This window comes from Sorex fumeus, unplaced genomic scaffold (assembly GCF_029834395.1).
Source record: "Sorex fumeus unplaced genomic scaffold, SorFum_2.1 ptg000013l, whole genome shotgun sequence".
Taxonomy (NCBI): domain Eukaryota; kingdom Metazoa; phylum Chordata; class Mammalia; order Eulipotyphla; family Soricidae; genus Sorex; species Sorex fumeus.
The window spans coordinates 33,923,154-33,944,653 of record NW_026606070.1 but is presented as its reverse complement, the minus strand read 5'-3'; the positions used below and the strand labels follow the sequence as shown (position 1 = coordinate 33,944,653).

General features: G+C 38.6%; 1 long non-coding RNA gene across 1 annotated transcript in view; it reads right to left on the bottom strand.

The window, feature by feature from the left end:
• LOC130020649 (uncharacterized) overlaps positions 1–21,500 on the bottom strand; it is a 104,106-nt gene that overhangs the window by 34,413 nt on the left and 48,193 nt on the right. The window contains exon 2 of the long non-coding RNA XR_008792014.1: positions 18,559–18,614. This is a non-coding gene — a long non-coding RNA (uncharacterized LOC130020649). The remainder of the gene's footprint in view (positions 1–18,558; positions 18,615–21,500) is intronic.

Below are 21,500 nucleotides of genomic sequence, written 5' to 3'. Positions count from 1 at the left end.
CGAGAACATCATGCGAAAACTGGAATGGGAAAGCATGGGAGTGAAGATAGATGGTCGGCAACTACACCACCTCCGCTTTGCTGATGACATCGTTCTAATAACACCAAACATCAGCCAAGCTGCACAAATGCTGAATGACTTTGACCGTGAATGTGGAAAGGTCGGACTACAGCTGAATCTTACGAAGACAATGTTTATGAGAAACAGCCTTGTTCCTGACGCTCCATTCGCTCTCAACGGAACCACCATCTCCGAATGCAACAGTTATATATACCTAGGTCGAGAAATCAACATGATGAATGACCTGGCACCTGAGTTGCGCAGGAGGAAGAGAGCGGCTTGGAATGCCTTCAAGAACATTGAAGAAATAACTAAAAGGACAAAGAACCTCCAGCTATGAGCACATCTCTTTGATTCCACTATTCTTCCTGCATTAACATATGCCTCAGAGACCTGGACCCTACGAAAACAAGATGAGAACGCTATTCGGGTCTCTCAAAGAGGAATCGAAAGAACTATGCTTGGAATATCACGATTCACTCAAATGAGAGATAGAATCTGGAGTTCTGATCTTCGTCAACGCTCAAGAATCAGGGATGCTGTCTCATTTGCCAAGACATCGAAAATCAGATGGGCTGGACACGTAATGAGGTTTACAGACAACCGCTGGACTAGAGCCATTACTGATTGGATTCCACGGGACATCAAAAGATCACGTGGACGCCCACCTATAAGATGGTCAGACTTCTTCATCAAGACCCTAAATGATCGGTATGAGGCTCTGCATGTTCCTAGAACGAACAGATACCATTGGGCTACGCTAGCACGCAACCGGGATGAGTGGAGACGTTACTGGCACCCGCTCGAATAAATCGATGAATAACGGGGATTAAGTGATTAAGTGATTAAGGAGTACTGTTATTTATTCAGCCACTGATTAGCTGATTGACTTGGTCATAAACTCCACCTTACTTTTTTTCTTCCATAGTTTTTATTTATTTATTTTTCTTCTTATATTTATTTATTGAATCATTGTGGGAAAAGTTACTAAGCTTTCAGGTTTAAGTCTCGGTCTTACAATGATCAAACACCTCTCCCTTCACCAGTACTCATTTTTCACCACCAAGAACCCCAATATACCCCCCTCCCACCCCTCCCAATGCCTGTGAGGCAGATGATTTCCACTTAACTCTTCTCTACATTGATTACATTCATTATTTCGACAAAAGATGCACCCTGTGTTTTGTATAGCTGGTTATGAGAATCATATAATGATTTTGAATTTCTGCAAAGAGCCAGATAATTACGAGATTGGTTTCTGTATGTCTGGTGTTATGGTTGTGCCGGAGAGCCGCTTGTGGGGGGCAACTCTTGACCTTGGTAGGGCATGAAGGACAAGCATGTACTATCCCTCTTCCCATGAGACTGCAGTTGCCCTGTCACTACCAGTTCATACTTGGCTTTCCTATAAGCTCTGAGGCGGCGGCCAACTTGCTGCTGGGGGGGGGGGGGGGGGGGGCGGTGGTGGTGAAAAGGCAGAAGGGAGCAACGCCTTTTCCCTCGGCACCATAGTTTAACGCATGGTCCATTCACTTTTCTGCCACAAGCTGACGGGTTCTGGACTAAGTCCTTTTGCCTCTGGAGCCATGGCCATGCCAGAGAGCCGCAAATGGCAAAATTTTTAAGACAAATTGTCTCACTCTTTTTGTGTCATTGTATACCAAACTGTAAGTTTGTAGATATTAAAACCAGACTTTCATTATTTTTATTTTCCCAGAATAAAAACAAACTGCTGCATAAGAGTAAAAAAATTACTGAGCAATATATTTATTTAGAGAAAATTATGTTTCTCATTGTTTGATTTTAATTAATCCCTTGTTACAGGTAGATTTTTTTTCTAGACCTATACAAAAAAATACAGAAAGTCAGTAGTTTATGTCTGCTGCAACTTACAGAGATCCTAATTTGAATAATTTCTAGCTGGTTTCAGACCCTTCAGATTTTTAAAATGTAGAGGTTAGATTCAGGATTTTAATTATTTTTGCCTTTTCTATTTAGCAGACATGGGGGGGGAGAGGGAGAGAGAGAGAGAGAGAGAGAGAGAGAGAGAGAGAGTCAATCTTAGCAGAGTCAATCGTAGCTGAGATTATTCAGGCAGCAGTCCATGTGTGGGAAGTTAAAAAGAAAAGACAAACAAGAATATAGAATAAAGGGAGAGAATGAAACTTTATAAACCCATTACACATTAAGTGGCCAACCAGTTATGTGTGCATCATTCTTTGCCAAGTCTTTGTTTGGATATATGAGAAAATTAGAAAGGAGCTAACAACTTAAATATTTATCAAGAGTCAGGAGCTCTACTAAATGGTTGACCTATATTATTTCATCCTAACAACCATATGTGATACAAGAAGGATCAGTAGTCCATTTTTATTGTAACAGATTTGGAGGTCCTAGAAACTTGAGTCTAGCTAAAAGGTCAATAGCTAAATCGGGGTTCACTTCATCTATCAGCCTCATATGCAGATGTTTTTAAATGTTCTTGACCTACTGCCTCTTGAAAAATAAAATCAGTACTTCTGGAAAGCACCGTTGGGAAATCTACCTTTTTAAAGTAAAAAAAAATGCACAAACCCCCATTTCCGAATACACAACAGGCTATTACTGTCCACTGGATGTTTCCAGAGTGTCCTCTCCCCACCCACTCTCCATGGGATGGAAGACATCTTTGGGGAAAAAATGTCCACATGTCATAATCTCTCAATTCTGACATGCTGAGTACAATCACAGAATTATCTGAATGTTGATGTCTTCACTGACCATTTTTTTTCTTATTTCTCTGATACACTTTAATTTGCTGCCAAACTATAGAGTTGAACATTCTGGATGATTATAAAATTAAGACATAATCCTGGGTCATGAAGTAAATAGTTTCAAATACTTTCTCCTCTCAAGGAAACGTGATGTAGACAAAGCAAAATAGAATGAAGAATCTTAAGAGTCTAGCTGCAGAGTGAAGCTCATGAAATGTATAGAAAAACAGGAAATGGGTGGAGCCAAAAACTAGGGCAGCTGAAAGGAGGCCAGCTTCTGTAATCATCTTAGTGGAGTTTTGCTATTGAGAAAAACTGGGAGGTCACCCATGGAGACCCTCTTCAAAACACAGACTTCTCTGAGCTTCAGGACTTGCTTTGAATATGTGATTTTGAATAACTCTTTGAACCTACGCATTTCTCAGAACATATAAAAAGAACTGATTAGTAATTTAAATTTCAGAAACATTAAAAAATTCCAAAAGAGGATTCCTTCCCAAAATGCTGTGCAGTGGCTTCCAGTGAATTTTATTATTACCTTCAAAAAAGGGTAAGTGCACTAACAACCACGCCAAAACAAGGTACTTGGAATCATACAGAATAATTCGACAAGTGAATTTGAGGAAAAAGAAAAATTACATGTCAATTTTCAGTTATTCAAAACTCCTATATGCAATTCTCAGTTATTCAAAACACCTATATGCAATGAATAAGTCTTTGTTGAATTAACTATACTATTAATCTTCTGCACATTCAATGGAAATAGGAAGTGTCAATTTGTCATTGTCAAGTTATGTATCACAGGTTCAATAAGTTTGGAATATTTTAGTCAGCTTTAGAGAGGAGGACACCTAGTAAGTACTTAGAAACAACTCTTACTATGATGGCACACATATGCATTATCATCTGTACGAAAAGAATCACAGATGGCATGTCATTTTTTTCCATGGTACAAACACAGAACTTTAATTCTGTGCTAATCACTTCAGATATTCCAATACTGCAAAGATCATTGTGTTTTAATAACCAATTTGATTGTCTCCCCCCAACCCTGCCAAATGATGGAATTTCAAGAATAAGGAAACCATTGTTCAAATTTATTAATGTGTACAGAGTACTTAATATGTAAATGTCCAGAAAGTATTTATGAGCATGAATAAGAATCCTGAGAGTGACTTTGACATATTCCTAATCACTCCAAAATTTATCCTTTGTAAAACAAAGACTTTAAAAAAAAACAATCACATTGGCTTATCTTCACTGAAACTGACAAATAACAGCTCTTTATTAGAAGTGATATTAAATGGTTACATTTCATTTAAAAATGTAAAATGGTGTAAATTTGATTCAGAGATCATTTTTCTGGTTTTTTAGTTTGTTTTTTGGACCATACCCAGTGGGGTTTGACCACATGCTAGTACTTACCTGCTGTACTAACTCTCTGACACCCTTTTGAAAAATTTTCAGATCACCATTATTTATGGAAAGTCTCTTTGGGTTCAGCTTCAGATTCATTCCTCATAATTCCATATGTATTTGTGTATTAAACATTAAGGACTGGAAGCAGAATAGCAAACCAACATCTGATTTGGGGAAGATTTTTGTTCACAGGTAGTCAGTAAGAACAATAAAAATGTATACAAGTATGGCTACCTTGCCAAAATAAATCAGAATACTAAACAGAAACCTCAGATCCAGTCCCAAATCAGGATGATCTAAGCCAAATTGCAGTCCTTCCAATTACCTTTTCATTCAAAAAGGCAAATACACCACTTCTTCATTTGGTAAGGTAAAGGTAAAGGTAAAGGTAAAGGCCCTCCCGTTGATCATCAATTTGCTCGAGCAGGCCCAGTAATGTCTCCATTGGAGACTTTGTTGTTACTGTGTCTGGCATATCGAATACGTCACAGGGAGCTTGCCAGGCTCTGCCGTGTGGGCGAGATACTCTCAGTAGCTTGCTGGGCTCTCCAAGAGGGGCTGAGGAATCGAACTCGGGTTGGCCATGTTGGCTGCGTGCAAGGCAAACGCTCTACCGCTGTGGTATCGCTTCATTTGGTATTAAGATTAAAATACCCTCTATCCAGTACCAGAGATGGAGTACATGTGTAAATTCTCTACTTTGACTCCTTTTATCACAAGTTTCACCCAGCACATCCTGGTGATTCCTGATTCCTGACCCTGGGTCTCAAGCAGTGTAGGTACAGGTTAAGCACAAAAGCAGCCCAGAAGTCCCAAGTACTGCTGGGGAAGGGGCCCTATAAAATCACCCTCTTTTCCTCATGATGGGTTTTTTGTTAAGTCCTAATAACAGTTAGATTACCCAGCTCAAGAAATAACTAAGTCTAAAGTTAAAATTAAAAAGAAAAATAGATTGAGTAGCCTATCACAGAAAGTAAACCAGAAGTATAACAGATGATTGGTTAAAGAAACTTTGGTACATTTACACAATGGAGTACTATGTAGGTGTTAGAAAAGACAAAGTCATGAAATTTACATACAAGTGGTACTACATGGAAAGTATCATGTTAAGCAAAATGACTCAGAAAGAAAGGGATAGGCATAGAAAGATTGCGTTCATCTGGGGAACATAAAGTAACAAAACAGGAGACTAACACCCAAGAATGGCCAAGATTAGTACCAGGAATTTTACTCCATGGTTTGGAGGCCAACCACAAATGCTAGGGGAAAAGGGAGCTCAGATAGAGAAGGGAACACCAAATAAAGGTGTTGGAAGGATCCTCCCAGGATGGGAGAAGCATGCTGAAAGTAGACTATAGATCAAACATGATTGCCACTCAGTGCCTCTTTTGCAAACCACAACACCCAAAAGGAGAGAGAGAACAAAAGGGAATGCCCTGCCACAGAGGCAGGGTGGGATGGGGAGGATGGGGGGTGGGAGGGATACTGGAATCCGTGGTGGTAGGAAATGGGCACTGGTGGAGGGATGGGTATTTGATCATTGTATAATTGAAACCCAAGCACAAAAATTTGTAAGTCTGCAACAGTACCTCATGATGTCTCACTAATAAAAATTTTTTTAAAAAAAAGGAATGAAATGTAAATTTTAAAGACTCCTTCAAGTAGGTTTCATGTATACTAAAGTTGGGTCTACTCATTCCTTATACAGACTTGACTTTTGGGGGTTGTCTGTTTTTTTGAGGGGAAGGTCAGACCTGGTGGTTCTTGGGTCTTAATCCTTGCTCTACACTCAGTAATCACTCCTGGCTATGCTACCAGGACTGTATGGGGTGCTAGAATGGAAAGTCAGTCAGCCACGTGCAAGATAGATACCCTACCACAGTACTATCATTCTGGCCCCTATTGACTTTATTTCTTCAAATTATCTTTGAGCTTCATACTTTATTATTAATCAAAGCTCCTGTTTTAAATTAAACTTAAATATAGATTTTCAACTAATTATTTTAACAAAGTATCATATAAATTCAGTAAAAAAGCATGAGGTAAAAACTATGAGAAGTAATTTTAAAGATAAACTAAAGAGAATTATTCTCTTCAAGGAAAATATTGAGTAGCATAGGTAATTCTCACAGAAATTACTTTGCAAAAGAAAACAAGAACAATATTTGGCAGCACAATATTTTTAAATTTTCAGAGACTCTCAGAACTGACTTTAGATCTATTTAAATTTAAGTGCTCCAGTCTTTGCATTAACTGACATGCAAAGACAGAACTTTGCATGACTAAGACAAAACACAAAAAAAGAAGAGTGATCACACATACACTCTGGTGTGTGAGGTAGAGGGTGAGGTACAGGGGCTAGATTTGACTTTTGCAGATATAGATAGATAGATAGATAGATAGATAGATAGAGATAGATAGCACTGCTAACTATAACTTTTATTTTATTATACTTTGCATTTCATCTAACCCACCAGAGCATCAATTTCCCTAAACTTTGATATTGGGTTAACACATTAGGTAGAAAAAACAAAGTGAATAATTTTAGACTATGTCAGTCCTCTAAATGTCTTGAGATTCTTTCTTGAGTCTATGATGCTAAGTGCTAAATATTCATTATAAGAGTGACTACTAAAAATTACTTTTAATAGCTAAGATTTGCCAATGTGTTTGTTTTATGAAACCATTAGTGACACAGAGTGGCAAATCACACATAAAACAGTGTATTCATGATAATATAGATTTTAGCACAGCGGTAGGGCATTTGCCCTGCACTCAGCCAACATGGCCAACCCGAGTTCGATTCCTCCGCCCCTCTCGGAGAGCCCGGCAAGCTACCGAGAGTATCTCGCCCGCATGGCAGAGCCTGGCAAGCTCCCCGTGACGTATTCGATATGCCAGACACAGTAACAACAAAGTCTCCAATGGAGACGATATTGGGCCCGCTCGAGCAAATCGATGATCAACGGGAGGGCCTTTACCTTTACCTATAGATTTCTGTTACAGAAAGGTATTCATATCTTCTTTATCATTATCCTTCCATTATATTGCAGATGGGTAATCCCCTTAGAGCAGAAGTGCCAAATGCAAGGATTCAGTTATTATCAACAGTATGGGAAAGGACATACAAGGATTTCAATGATTGGGTCACAAGGAATAGTTTGCTCAACTTTTATCAAAAATCGAATTATTTGACATATTATTCTCCAGGCATTCTGTTTAAGTTTTTTTTTTCCATTTCGCAATTTGTCATAACATCTACACTGGATTTTTCAAACATTTTAGTTACTAGTATATTTTCAGTAATGTCGCTATTGGTCATTTGATCACCACCTTTATTGAGATCTGAAGACAGCTGTCAGTTTAGCAGTCAATATCAGTTAAAACTAGCAAGGATTTGACATATTTGAAATTGTTCCTGGATTGCAGTTCTTACTTCATTAATCTGCCTGGGTCACTACAACAAGATACTATATTCCTGTGGCCAAAACAGAAATGTAATCCTTATTTATTTATTTATTTACTTTTGCTTTTTGGGTCACACCTGGCAAGCACAGAGGTTACTCCTGGCTCATGCACTCAGGAGTTACTCCTGGCAGTGCTCGGGGGACCATGTGAGATGTTGGGAATTAAACCCAAGTCGGCCATGTGCAAGGCAAACGCCCTACCCGCTGTGCTATCACTTCAACCCCAATCCTTGTAATTTTATGGCTCATAAATCAGAGATCAAACTGCTGACAGATTTGATTTTCCTGCAAAGATACCTCTTTCAGGACTGTTGTATGTCAGCTTGCTCTGATTTTACAATGAGTTATGTTTCTTGGTTTTCTTTTTCTAAATACACTTATAATTCTATACTTATAATATAAATCCCATAATGAGAGTTCTACCTGACTACCTCCTCTATATTTTATTGCTTTCAAAAAGACCCCACTACCTAATACAATCATAGTAGAATTTAGGGGTTCAACATAGGAATTGAGGTGATACAAAAAAGTACAAAAGGTTAGAACTCCATCTAAAAGTACCTTATCTAATGATGTCCAATTAAACTTAAATTGTAAACAAAGATGTTATAGATAAGGCAAACTTGCATATTTACTAAATTATAGCACAGCAGTAGGGCGTTTGCCTTGCACGCAGCCAACACGGCCAACCTGAGTTCGATTCCTCCGCCCCTCTCGGAGAGCCCGGCAAGCTACCGAGAGTATCTCGCCCGCACGGCAGAGCCTGACAAGCTCCCCGTGACGTATTTGATATGCCAAACACAGTAACAACAAAGTCTCCAATGGAGATGTTACTGGGCCTGCTCGAGCAAATGGTTTCCAAGAATCTCAATCTAGAAAACAGAAAACAGCATACTATTTGATAGTATTATTTTAGTCTGTTTAACACATGAAGCAAGGCAGCCTGTAAACCACAAAAAAAAAAGTTTGAAGAAAATGTTAAATGAATTTACACATTCTGAATCAGCATCAATATTGAAAACAAGCAAAAATATATTTAAATAACATCCCTATTCAATGTTACTTAGTATGTATTTCGTCGGTTACAAACGTACAGCACCCAGTCCAGACAAGGTCAGACCCGAATACCTGAAGAATCTGCCACCAGTACTCGTCAATATATTAGCTCAGCTCTTTACACGCTACCTGTCTGAATACGAGGTTCCGTCCCAATGGAAAACCAGCAGGACCGTTCTATTGTACAAGAAGGGAGACATCCACAACATTGTCAACTATCGCCTCATCTGCCTGTTGTCTATCGTCTACAAGCTGTTTGCTTGAGTCATCCTGAATAGGATTGGCAGAACACTAGACAAAGGACAACCAAGTGAGCAAGCTGGGTTCCTAAAAGGATTCAGCTCGATCGACCATATCCACATGGTGACCAAGGTCACTGAGGTTTCTCGGGAGTTCAAGATGCCACTCTGTCTAACGTTCATTAATTTAAAGAAAGGTGGAGGGATGGGTACTTGATCATTGTATAACTGAAACCCAAGCACAAAAATTTATAAGTCTATAACTGTACCTCATGGTGTTTCACTAATAAAAAAAATTTAAAAAAAATAAAGAAAGCCTTTGATTCTGTTGAGACTGATGCAGTCATCGAAGCCCTAGCCAAACAGGGCGTTCAAACTCAATACATCAAAATCCTCCGTGAGCTGTACTGCGGATTGACTACCAGGATCTCACCATTCTAAAGTGAGGTGATCACTGACATCAAGAGAGGGGTTTGGCACGGTGATACCATTTCACCAAAACTCTTCAGTACCACCCTCGAGAGCGTCGTGGGACAACTGGAATAGGAAGAAATGGGAGTGAAGACAGACAGTCGGCTACTACACCACCACTGCATTGCTGATGACATTATTCTAATAACACCAAACATCAGGCAAGCAGCATGAATGCTAACCAACTTCAACCGTGAGTGTGGAAAGGTCGGACTGCAGCTGAATTTCACAAAGACAGTGTTCATGAGAAACAGACTAGTTCCTGACATTTCATTTACTCTCAATGGAACAAACATCTCTGAAGGTAGCAGTTATGACCAACGGCCTGCCACCTGAGCTGCGCAGGAGGAAAAGAGTGGCATGGAACACCTTCAAGATCTTTGAAGAAGTTGTTAAGAGGACAAAGAACCTCTGGCTCCAGGCACATCTTTTCACTCCACCATTCTCCCTGCCTCAGGGACCTATGGAAACAGGATGAGAACGCTATCCAGGTCACCCAAAGAGGAATCGAAAGAGCTATGCTTGGAGTATTACACTCCTCTCAAGTGAAAGAAGGAATCCAGAGTTCTGACCTCCATTAATGATGAAAGATGAGGGACTCTGCCTTGTTTGCCAAGGTGTTAAAAATCAGATGGGCTGGACATGTAATGCAATTTAGAGATGACCGCTGGACTAGAGCCATTAAGGACTGTATTTCAAGGGACATCTTTTGACCTACGAGATGGTTGGACTTCTTCGTTAAGACCCTGAACAAATGGTTTGATGCTCTTCGTATTCCTGGGGTGAGCAGACATCATTTGGCTACACTAGCATGTGACAGGGATGAATGGAGATGTGTTATTGGCACCTGTCCAAGCAAATCAATGAACAACAGGATGACAAGTGATTACAAGTTATATAATAATTACTCTATCTCAGAGATAATACTTTCAAATTACATAATAAACACTTTCAAAAACATGATGAACATTCTAGCTATGATATCTTTTTTGACGGGAGTGTTGGGCACACTAGGCCCTACTCAGCGCTTACTCTGAGCTCCATGTTCAGAATTACCTGTTTGACTCAGGAGACCTAGAGGTTGCTGAGGATTGAACCCAGGTCTGCTGCATACAAAGCAAATGCTCTACCCACTGCACTATCACTCCTGTCTTCTAACTATGTATTATACTCTAAATAAATTGAAGAGAGAAATAGAGTGAGGGGGGAAGGAGAGAGGGAGACAGAGAAGGAAAGGCAGGCGGGCAGGGTGGCGGGCAGGCAGGCGACACACTTGGTCAAATTTCCTTAGGTAATTGGCATTCCTTGTTGGATGAAGAGTTTCACAGAAAGAACAACACCACTATTTCATTGTACAGGTTCTCTACTTTCTCAGGAAAATTGGATTTGTACCATTGAAAATGTCTTTAAAATTTGTAAGTCTACAAATGTACCTCATGGTGTTTCACTAATAAAAAAAATAAATTTAAAAAATGTCTTTAATTCTCTATCAGATCTGGTGGTCATGCATCAAAACAAGTTGTTCCATTACAACTTCGTGTGAGATTTATGGCACTATGGTATCTCAAATTCTACATTGATAAACCAGTAGCAGCACACCAGATTGGATGGGATGTAAGCAGAAAGTACCTGGTCTTCATTAACAGAACATAAACACAAAAGCCTTAACCTGTAACAACATCTTAATAATCTCTTATATACAAAGACTCAATGACTTAAGGTGAGGTATAAAAATCTTCACTTAACTTTCTTCTAGGGAAACATTTTGTTGATCAGCGTATTAGCAAATTATTGATAATAAGAAATATTAAAAATGATTAAGGGCCTACGATGGGGGCAGGCTGAGGGGTGATTGGGAACACTGGAGACAATGATAGAGGGAAAGTGTAATGGTGGTGGGATTGGTGTCGGACCATTGAATGGCTGTAGCAAATCACCATAAAAAATAAGTAAATATTTTTTTAAATACTGGACTGATTAAAATCACATGTTGTTCTATTAATCTTAGAGTAGAAGTATGGAATATTTTGTGATTGCCAAGTATGCCTTGTTGCCTTACTGGTATTTACTGCTTCTATCAAGTATGTGGTAGACTAGTGATGAATGGTCAGTCCTTATGACTCAGACCAGAACACCGGCAGTTTTATCCTTTTTTTCATCTTCTTGGAAATCCCTGACTCATAGGAGAAATGGTAATGTGCTCACCTTTCCGTCAGTACTTTATCCTAAGATTTGAGAATTCCAAATGACATTGAGCCAAATTCCTGAAATTCTACATGGCTACATTGCTTTTGGTTTCTAAAAGTTTACTCTACATTGCTTTTGCCTTAAATCATTTTTCCCATTTCAAAACTTGTACCATAAAATTACCCCAAGATCAAGCCCTGAAATCTATACCAATGCCCCTGCAAAGTTGCTGAAATCACTTATTGAGTACTTTTTCAAAACATCAGCTGATTACGTTTGTTTTATTTTGAGACCTCTGTTAAATTATCATTTTGAATTATCCTTTGAATCTTTGTGATCTTATGAATAGTGTCCTTATTATAGCCTGCTCTAGCTTTTCTCAGAGACTCTGCTGAGAGTCTTGGAGTAGAATAACCTATTTTAGAACTCTCTCAAGGAGATTTATTCACTACCCTCACTCATTGTGAGTCTCGGCTGCCAGCTGCCTGATGTTTTGATGTCTTTCTCCATTAACTAACTTGGATGTCCACCACTCAATTCCAGTTTCTTGTTTACTGCTTTCCATGGAGCAGCCTACGCATACTGCTTCAATATGTGTGTCAACAGAACCCTGGGCATCTTCCTCTGTCCTCTCTTGCCACTCCTCCACAAATTGCTTTTCTTCAATTTGGTTTCCAAAGATAGCATTTTAAACTGTAGATCTCTGGTCTCCATGATGGTACTCATTTTAACTACTAGTAGTATATTCAAGACTACAACACATCATGGGAAAGTTACAGGAAGAAGTCTTATTGAGGGTGCCTGATGTCCCAGATGAGATTTACTTTTCTGTTCTGAAAATTTTTGACATCTTTAAGAAATCATGATCAAATTGCAAATATTTTGTTCTATTTTGTCTGAAGGGTTTCTACTTTACCTGCTGTGGTGCTCACCATTGTTTCATATTCTAATTTCTATAGCATAGAATCAATTTTCTGGTTTTTTGTTCCCATGAGACTGTACCTCTTTTGCAAAGAATACGGAATCTAGTACTTAGATATCTTCATGCCAAGGGTACTAATGGTACTAATGACAGAAGATAACATAACTGCTGAGTTAACAAATATGAACTACAGATAGAAAGGAGAGGAACTTCTGCCATTAATTTCTAATGTATCCCTTTTAACAAATTAAATCATTTTTAATAATTAAGAGATAAATTCAAAGTTTAAACAAATCTTCCTTAAAAAAAGGTGCTTCCATGTTCTTTTTTTCTTTTAAAAACTGCTTCCTATGAAGCAGTTATGAAAAAGAGATTATTACTTTTAGGGTGTGAACCCACCCTTTTTAACCAACATATTTCTTGCTGATGAAACTTTTATTTTCCACCATATTTGTCTATTGATGACTGTAAGTGGCAGTAGAAGAAAAACTTCACAGATACAGTAACAGAAATATGTTTGATTAAGGAACTGAGTCAGTTGCTGGAACAGAAAACTCAAACCTCTTAAATACAAGATAGTAATCTTTTTCCATGTAATTTGAGTTTCAGGGGAAGGAAATTATTAGTAGCAATTTGGAAATCCTGCCTAAAATCTTAGTTTTAATTTAGATACTCCAGGTCTACTACAGTTGTAAGGTGATTTTCCCATGTCATTATTGTATGCTTCCAGGACTGGAAAGGGAGAAAGGCCAAAAGAAAGATAAGGCAACAAAAAACTATATCCAGAAAACAGAACATCCCCAGAACTTTTATTACATTTCTGTTTATATTTCACTGAAAAGAAATATAGATTCTTTTTATATTATTTATACAAAACTAGATTTATAATGACAAATAAGAAACTGAATGTAATGAGAATTATGAAACTGAGAACTTCGCAAATGTAATGAGAACTGAGACACTGGAACCAACCTCCAGGTCAGCCAGAGAAAGAAGGAATAGTTTTTCCTTTGTATGGTCCTAATCAGCTGGAATAAAGTCCCACCAGATGAATCGGAGTGCACAGAAGGCAACACAGAAAGCCACACCAAATAGGCAAGCGATACTGATAGACTTTTTGGGGGACACATGAAGGTTGGGAAAAATACTTTTTTTCTTCTTTTTTTTGTATTATAGCTCACTCTTAGAGAATCCAAGAAAGATCCTCTCAGCAAAGAGGGCTCCAAGTCACTTTCTCTTTCAACTTGGGGTCCTTAGCACGGAGCCTCTATAAACTCACTGTCTTATCCCGAGCTGTCTCTCTGTGTTCATTCGTGGCTTGATTTAACAGATTAAATCCCATAGAAACAAGGAGAATGAGAAATGGAGAAGGAGGCTGTATGTGTGGGGGTGGTGTTTGAGCGGGGGAGGGTGGGTATTTTTGCCTAAACCAATATTGGGCTCAGGTAAAGGAGAGAAAACTGAATACTGCGGTGGCCACAAGAAATCTCAGTCATGATGGGGCATTTTGGTGTAGTGAAATGAGTATCAGTATTAGAAGAGCCAATGCAAATGAAAAGAGAATTTGAGCCCACTGATAATTACCTTATCATTCTGTTCAACAACCCCTGAGAAGAGGAAGACATTGTGAAGTATCAATTTTAAATGCCAACACAGAAATAGATTTCACAAGAATTCTAACACGATGTCTTTTTATTCAGCCTTTTTTCCTATGGGCTTCATAAATGCAGTTCTCCTCTGTCATTCTCTATGTATATGGCACTGTGATACACTGCATAATATAATAGATACTTGCCTTCAAATCTCCCACTTTAAACTGAACTTTACAGAAACATAAGATAGGTTTTACAAAAGATTCTTAATTCAGATAGGGTGTTTACTTGTGATATGCGAGTGTAGTCTTGGAAGGTTTGCCATAGAAAAAGAAAAGAGGACTCACCAAATCACATCTGGAAGGACATTTCTGGTATAGTTACAGCATAATGACACAATAAAGCAAAGAGAGTTAAAAAAAAAAACATTCTGAGACTTACAAAAGAATTTGTTCAGTGGTTCAAATCACAGAAATGAAAGGTGAGGACAACAGTAGTGAGACAATTTAAAAACAAGGTAAGTAAGAAACATAGGTTCTTCTACATGATAATATGATTTTATGCTGACACTAGTACTATACCTTACAACAATCACTCTGGTCCCACTGTGGAGTTTATTGGACAGATAATCCCAGAGATACGAGGTTCAGTTAAAAGTTCAAATGAAATGTAGGAAGGTCTACAGGGCAACTGAATTCACAGATACTGAACAGGTACATTTTAAAGAGTACAGCAAAAGTTGTGTGTATGCATTTGTGTATGTGTCTGTCTCTCTTGTGGGAAAGCAAAAAGAATAAATGTAGAGGTGGGGCAGAAGTTATATGGTAAAGGTAGGTTTACCAGATCAAGTCATAATAGAGAAATGCTTGGGAGGGCCTAGAGTGATAGTACAGAAGGTAGGGCCCTTGCCTTACATATGGCTAACCTGGTTCTATCCCTGGAACTCCATTAGGTTTCCTCAAGTCCACCAGGAGTGATCCCTGTGACTAAAACCAAAATAAGCCCCAAGTACTATCAGGTGTGACACAAATAGCCCCTCTTCCAACAAATAAGTATAGATAATAGGTGTAAATACATGAGACAGGCATAATGGTTCCTGGTTAAAAAATACACATATATAAGTCAAGTCAGAGCATCCAACAGATTCGAAAATTAATGTGTAATTACCTTCTCTTATATTATATATGAAGACATCATAAGGCACACTTACCCAGAGCCCTACTTCTATAGCTGCCAGTTCAACCATTCTACTAACAAGGAAGCTTTTCATACCACTACCTTGTTGGAAGAACTTTTATAGAAAAATGGACAAAGTAATTCTTGTTTCAGACAAGACAAGCACTTTAAATAATCTATCTCCTCACTTAAAAAATGAGTTTCCATTATGTTTATAAATTGGAAAATAATTTGACCTGTCAAATAGCAATCTATAATGAGCAGAAATCAACAATTACACTTAAGAAATATATAGCATTGTAGTTATGACCGTACTTTATGTTTCATCTTGATTGGAAGCCTGACTTATTCAATTATCTAAATTTATTTTAATCCTTATCAGTCTCAGTAATACAGAACCTTGTTCACAGAATGCTGTGATGAATGCTCATGAGTTGTTCAGTCCAAAATCTTGAATTTAAATCTCACATACATATTAAAGTGAGGTATACATTAATAACCATCTATAATATAGTCATTAGTAGTCTCCTTTTACAAAAGACAGATTCTGAGAGGGTCAGTAAATATCAGTGATACTAGTAAATATCACTGTATCACTGTCATCCCGTTGTTCACCGATTTCCTCAAGCAGGCACCAGTAAAGTATCCATTCGTCCTAACCCTGTGATTTTAGCAAGTGTCACACTGGAGGCTCTTTCAGGGTCAGGGAAATGAGACCCAACATTGTTACTGGGTTTTGGCATATCGAATACGCCACGAGGCTTGTCAGACTCTGCTGTGCAGGCAAGATACTCTCAGTACACTGCCAAGTTCTCCAAGAGTGAGAACTAGATAAGAGGTCGGGAGCTTGGTTTTATAGCCTGTGGATCTTGGCCGTTGATTGGATTACATGGCACCAGGGGCAGAGGGTGGGTGTAACGCCTAGCTACTGGAAGATTGGGGATCTGGGTGAAGGAGGCCCAGTCCTGATCCAAGCAGGCTTGGAGATCTCAGCCCCAGGTCCCGCATATTTGGGTTCCTCTGCTGTTTCCTTCAGGCGTGAGTTCCTCTGAGAATGTGGAGAGTGATTTATAATGGCAGGTTGACTGTTCTGACTTTTTAAAAATTCTATATTTAGAAGTTATCTTTTTAATAACCCAGAACTAAATGGTGCTAGAATGGCTTCAGTATTAAATGAGAGGCTTATAAAGAAAATAAAGACAAAAGCAGCCCATTATAAGCAGCTCAGTATCCAAGCTCTCTGAAAATAATGGTGTTTTTAGAATACGGAACCACTGAGAAATGGTCAAAACCATCATGAGAATTTAGTCTGGAGTGAAAGGACAGTAGGGAGACATATAACTGCAGTAATCAAACTTAGAGAAATGTAGCTAGAAAATTATTTTCACTTTGTAAGAACGGTTTAATTATTTCCAAAGGACTAAAAATTAAATGCAAGAAAAATGATAGTTACAAAATTCTCTGCTGACAACTGTGAATGAGAATTTAAGAGGACAAGTTAATTTCAAGGGAGAGATGAGAATTGAATTATAATTCATGGACAAATTATTATGTCTATATGTTAAAATTTTTAGCTGTAGAAGAGCAGCAGAATCATAAGAAAATCCTGGATTGCTTTATCACACAATAGATATGTTATAAACCAAACGAATGTCTGAATTGTAAGGTTTAATTATTAAAAATGTCCACAAGTTCACTAAAAAGAAAATGTTTACAACTACCACTTATATTATTATTAAATACTTGTATCATCACTATCACTATCACCCCGTTGTTCATCAATTCACTAGAGCGGGCCCAGTAACGTCCCTGTCACATGCAAGTGTAGCCCGATGACGTATTGGGTGCTCTTTCAGGGCCAGGGGAATGAGGACCATTCATTGTTACTGTTTTTGACATATCGAGTATACCACGGGTAGCTTGTAAGGTTCTGCCATGCGGGCGAGATACTCTCGGTATCTTTCCGGGCTCTCCGAGACAGATGGAAGCTTTTGGGGCAGCCTTTAATTACCTTTACAGGTGTTCCTGTCAGGCATATAGGCGGGTATGATACTCTCAGTAGCTTGCTGGGTTCTCTGAGAGTGAGAACTAGAGAATAAGAGGTCATGCTTCTGCTAGCTTGGTTTTATAGTCTCTGGATGGCTGTTGATGGAGTTATACGGCAGTTAGTGGGTATAACTGTCTAGGTACTGGAAGGTGGGGGAGCTGGGTGGAGGAGCCCAGTCCCAAACTGAGCAGGCTTGGAGATCTCAGTCCCAGGTCCCGCACACCTGGGTTCCTCTACTGGTTCCTCATCAAAACATGTGGAGAGTGGTCTCAGCATGGCTTTGGCTGGGTCCCGGAGGTCTTCAGCTATCGGGGCTCTGCTCGGGGCAGAGAGGGAAACTCAACCCGCCCTCCTCCAAGGGGATCCGGTGAGGACTTCAATCATATTATAAAAAATGCAATTTCATACTTATGAAATACTGTAAGATATTGATCACTAGAATGAAGTTTAAGATAAAATAATTCCATATTCTATTTTCAAACTGGTCAGTTTTTTAACTATAAGCATGGGCAAAGACATGAGAAATACACATGCATGTTTTCAAACAGTTACACATCATACTGGACAACTCAATGTAACACTGAAAGTCTACCCCCAACAAAGAGTTAAATTTTTTTTTTAATGTCTAATTTTCTCATAAACATATGATTATACATTTCACACCAGGGGGCGCTCTTAACACTAAAATGATAGATGGCATATTTTTAAAGCACGTGATAGCCTCAACTGTCCAAATTAAATATCTTTTCTAAGCATAGAAAAAAATCAATCACGAATGTTTATCGCTGGCAATGCACAGGAAATATATTCATTTTGCTTCAAACTGCTTTCATTGATAAATTACCAAGTTAGTCTATCAAATATGAAGCTCTCTGCTAATACGAAAGGTCTTATTTAGAAAATGCCAGTATCTATTTTTATAGTAACACCTTTCTCTTTCTTATACTTTCCACAGTTGGATTAATTTTCACTAATAGGATAGTGCATTAAGCGTGCATACATAGCTTTTAAAAATGTCCCACTTTAATTTTGTTTTTACAAAATTGTTCTATCGAATCTTTAGTTATATTTTCCAATGTAAAAATAAAAAAATTCAAAGGTAGCTAAAATTAGCATTCACATGAAATTCTAAAAGGGTAGCATGTGCCTTTTAAATATTTTCTCATTACCTTGCAGGTACTTGGATGCCCAGATACTCTCTTCACAAAGTTTGAAAAGCCAAATTCTAAAATGTAACGAAAAAATTAGTGTGAATACTCATGGAGTTAGGACAAAAGCAGAAAGATAAGTGTGGGCTACATTACTCAGAGGAAATCACCACATACACTCTATCTACATTACATTTATATACACAGCATTTTATTATGCAATCTCGATAGTGCAAAGGCTGAAGAGACGAGGTACCTCAGAGGGGGGAGGGTTGGCCCAGTGCTCACTCAAACAGAGCTCCCAGAAGCCAGTTACTCCCACAACACAATATCACCACCATGGCCCCAGCCAGACTTCATCATTTAAGGACAAATCTTACCAATATTAATCTCCTCAAACTCAGGTATGTGGGTTTTGTGACTGAAATCTCCAGGCTTTCTTAGGTATCTTCCAACACCTCCGTATAATTCCAGAGTCCCCATCAGTCACCCAAATGCTGCCACCAAGTTGAAAAAAGCTATTCCAACTGTACCTTCCAAATAAAAATACTGAATGCCCTGAACCAACACAGTGAACTCATAGTACCTATATTATAAACCATAAAGCATAAAGAGAGAGAGAGAAAGAGAAAGAGAGAGAGAGCACAAGAGAGAAAGACAGAGAGAGAGACAGAGACAGAGTGACAGAGAGAGAACACAGGTGTCTGTCAGAGAGGCAAGCAGGGGAGAGGGGGTGGAGGAAGGGAACCTGGGGACATTGGTGGTGGGAAATGTACACTGGTGGAGGGATTGACAATGGGACATTGTATGACTGAAACCCAATCATAATAGCTTTGTGATGGTCTATTTCAAGGCCACTCAATAAAAAAAATAAAAAACAAAATAACAAAGTTGATAAGTATGTGAAAGGAAAAGATTGCAACTATCTGTCCTTATAATGATAATAAGTGCATAATGTTTTCTCAGCCCATGTCATAGAAAACACCTTCTTTTTTCCCTTTTAGCTGCGTCTTAAATCACTGGGCTGGAGCGATAGCACAGCGGTAGGGCATTCGCCTTACAAGCGGCCAACATGGCCGACCCGAGTTCGATTCCTCCGCCCCTCTCGGAGAGCCCGGCAAGCTACCGAGAATATTCGATAAGCCAAACACAGTAACAACAAAGTCTCCAATGGAGATGTTACTGGGCCCGCTCGAGCAAATCGACGATCAACGGGAGGGCCTTTACCTTTACCTTTACCTTAAATCACTATCTACCTGAGCTTGGTTCCAAACAAGCAAAATTTTAGCCTTTCTAGTGAGGCATTTAGATGACATTCCAAGTGGTAATGGTTACCTCAACTGAAGTCTAATAGATGATGACTCTGTAGAGATGTGCATTTACAGTTCTATCACAGAAACTGGGGAAAACAAATGAGCACTGTTCCAACTATTACTTTTGTGATATTGTTTGTCAACAAAAGATAATGCAAGCCCCAATTTATTTGAATAACTATTCAGAGGCAAAAAAGAGGTGCAAGTCAGGAAAAATAAATAAAACTAAACAGTAAAAGAGGTCAGTAAGATTTTTAAAAAGAAAAAAAAATTGAGAAAAGTGTTTCTCCAAGTTTTCTCAAAAACTTCTGAGAAGTGATAAAGATCAAAGAGAATGTTAAAGTGAATCATCTGGCTTACTAAAAGTTCATAGATAATTATCATTAAAAGGCAGGAGACAAGCCAGGTGGAATTCCTCCATATCAGCCTGGAGGCCCTCTTCCCCTTCTAGGAGATAACAGTAAGGAGTAGATTCTGCATCTGAACAAGTGCAACTAAAAAATTCTTACAATTCTTTGCTCTAGCTGGCCATTCATAAACAACACACATTCTTGCACTGAAGTACAAACAGCGGTTTTGTTCTTGTTTTTATTGATGATGAAATTTCCTACTGATCTTTGTGGGGAAAGTGGAGCCTTGTAATCAAACCAGCTGTTCTCTGTAAAATAGATGACACTGGACCTTTTAGGCTCCCTGAAAGACTCAATCTTAAGAGGTCTCTTATTTTACTACCATTAAGACTTTGAAAGGGGCTGGAGTGATAGTTCAGCAGGTAGGGTGTTTGCCTTGCATTCGGACAATCAGGGTTCGATTTCCAGCATTCCATATGGTCCCCCAAGCACTGTCAGGAATAATTCCTGAGTGCAAAGCCAGGAGTAACCCCTGTCCATCCTCAAGTGTGACCCAAAAATAAAAGAATAAAAAAATAAAGACTTTGGACATTGACATTTCAAACTGGCCACCACTACTAATCAAGTTAAGCTCGTTCTAATTGTTAAGTAACTTAAAGAACCCATTTTTAAACTTCTCATTGTTATTAGATGTAGGTGATGACTTTTTGTTTTTATCCACATAACCAAATACAGTGAGTAAAAGATCCTGAATTCACTAGATTTTACTCAGTGAAAGACCCTGAATTCACTAGGCTCAACTCAGTGAAAGAAACTAGTCTCCCCAATCTTTATTGTACAACTGTAATTGCATGCAAACTTGGACTACTTTCACACAAATCAAAGACCATGACATATCTAGTATTATCTGTTGTCTATTTTTTATTTATAATCAGAAAGTATCTCATTTTTCTATAATGCTTTGAAAGCAATTTCTTCTCTACTCATTCAATGAAGATGTGCTGAGATATTTTAAGCACTTAGACAGAAGGGCACCGATGAATAAAAAAATGAACGATCACGATCACGACCATCCTGTTGTTCGTCGATTGCCTCGAGCAGGCCCCAGTAACATCTCCTTCGTCCTAGCCCTGAGATTTTATTTAAAAGTGCCATATTCAAGGCTCTTTCAGGGTTAGAAGAATGAGACCCATCATTGTTACTGGTATTTGGCATATTGGGTACGCCACGGGGAGATTGCCAGACTCTGCCGTGTGGGCAGGTTACATTTGGTAGCCTGCCAGTTTGTCCAAATTAGGAA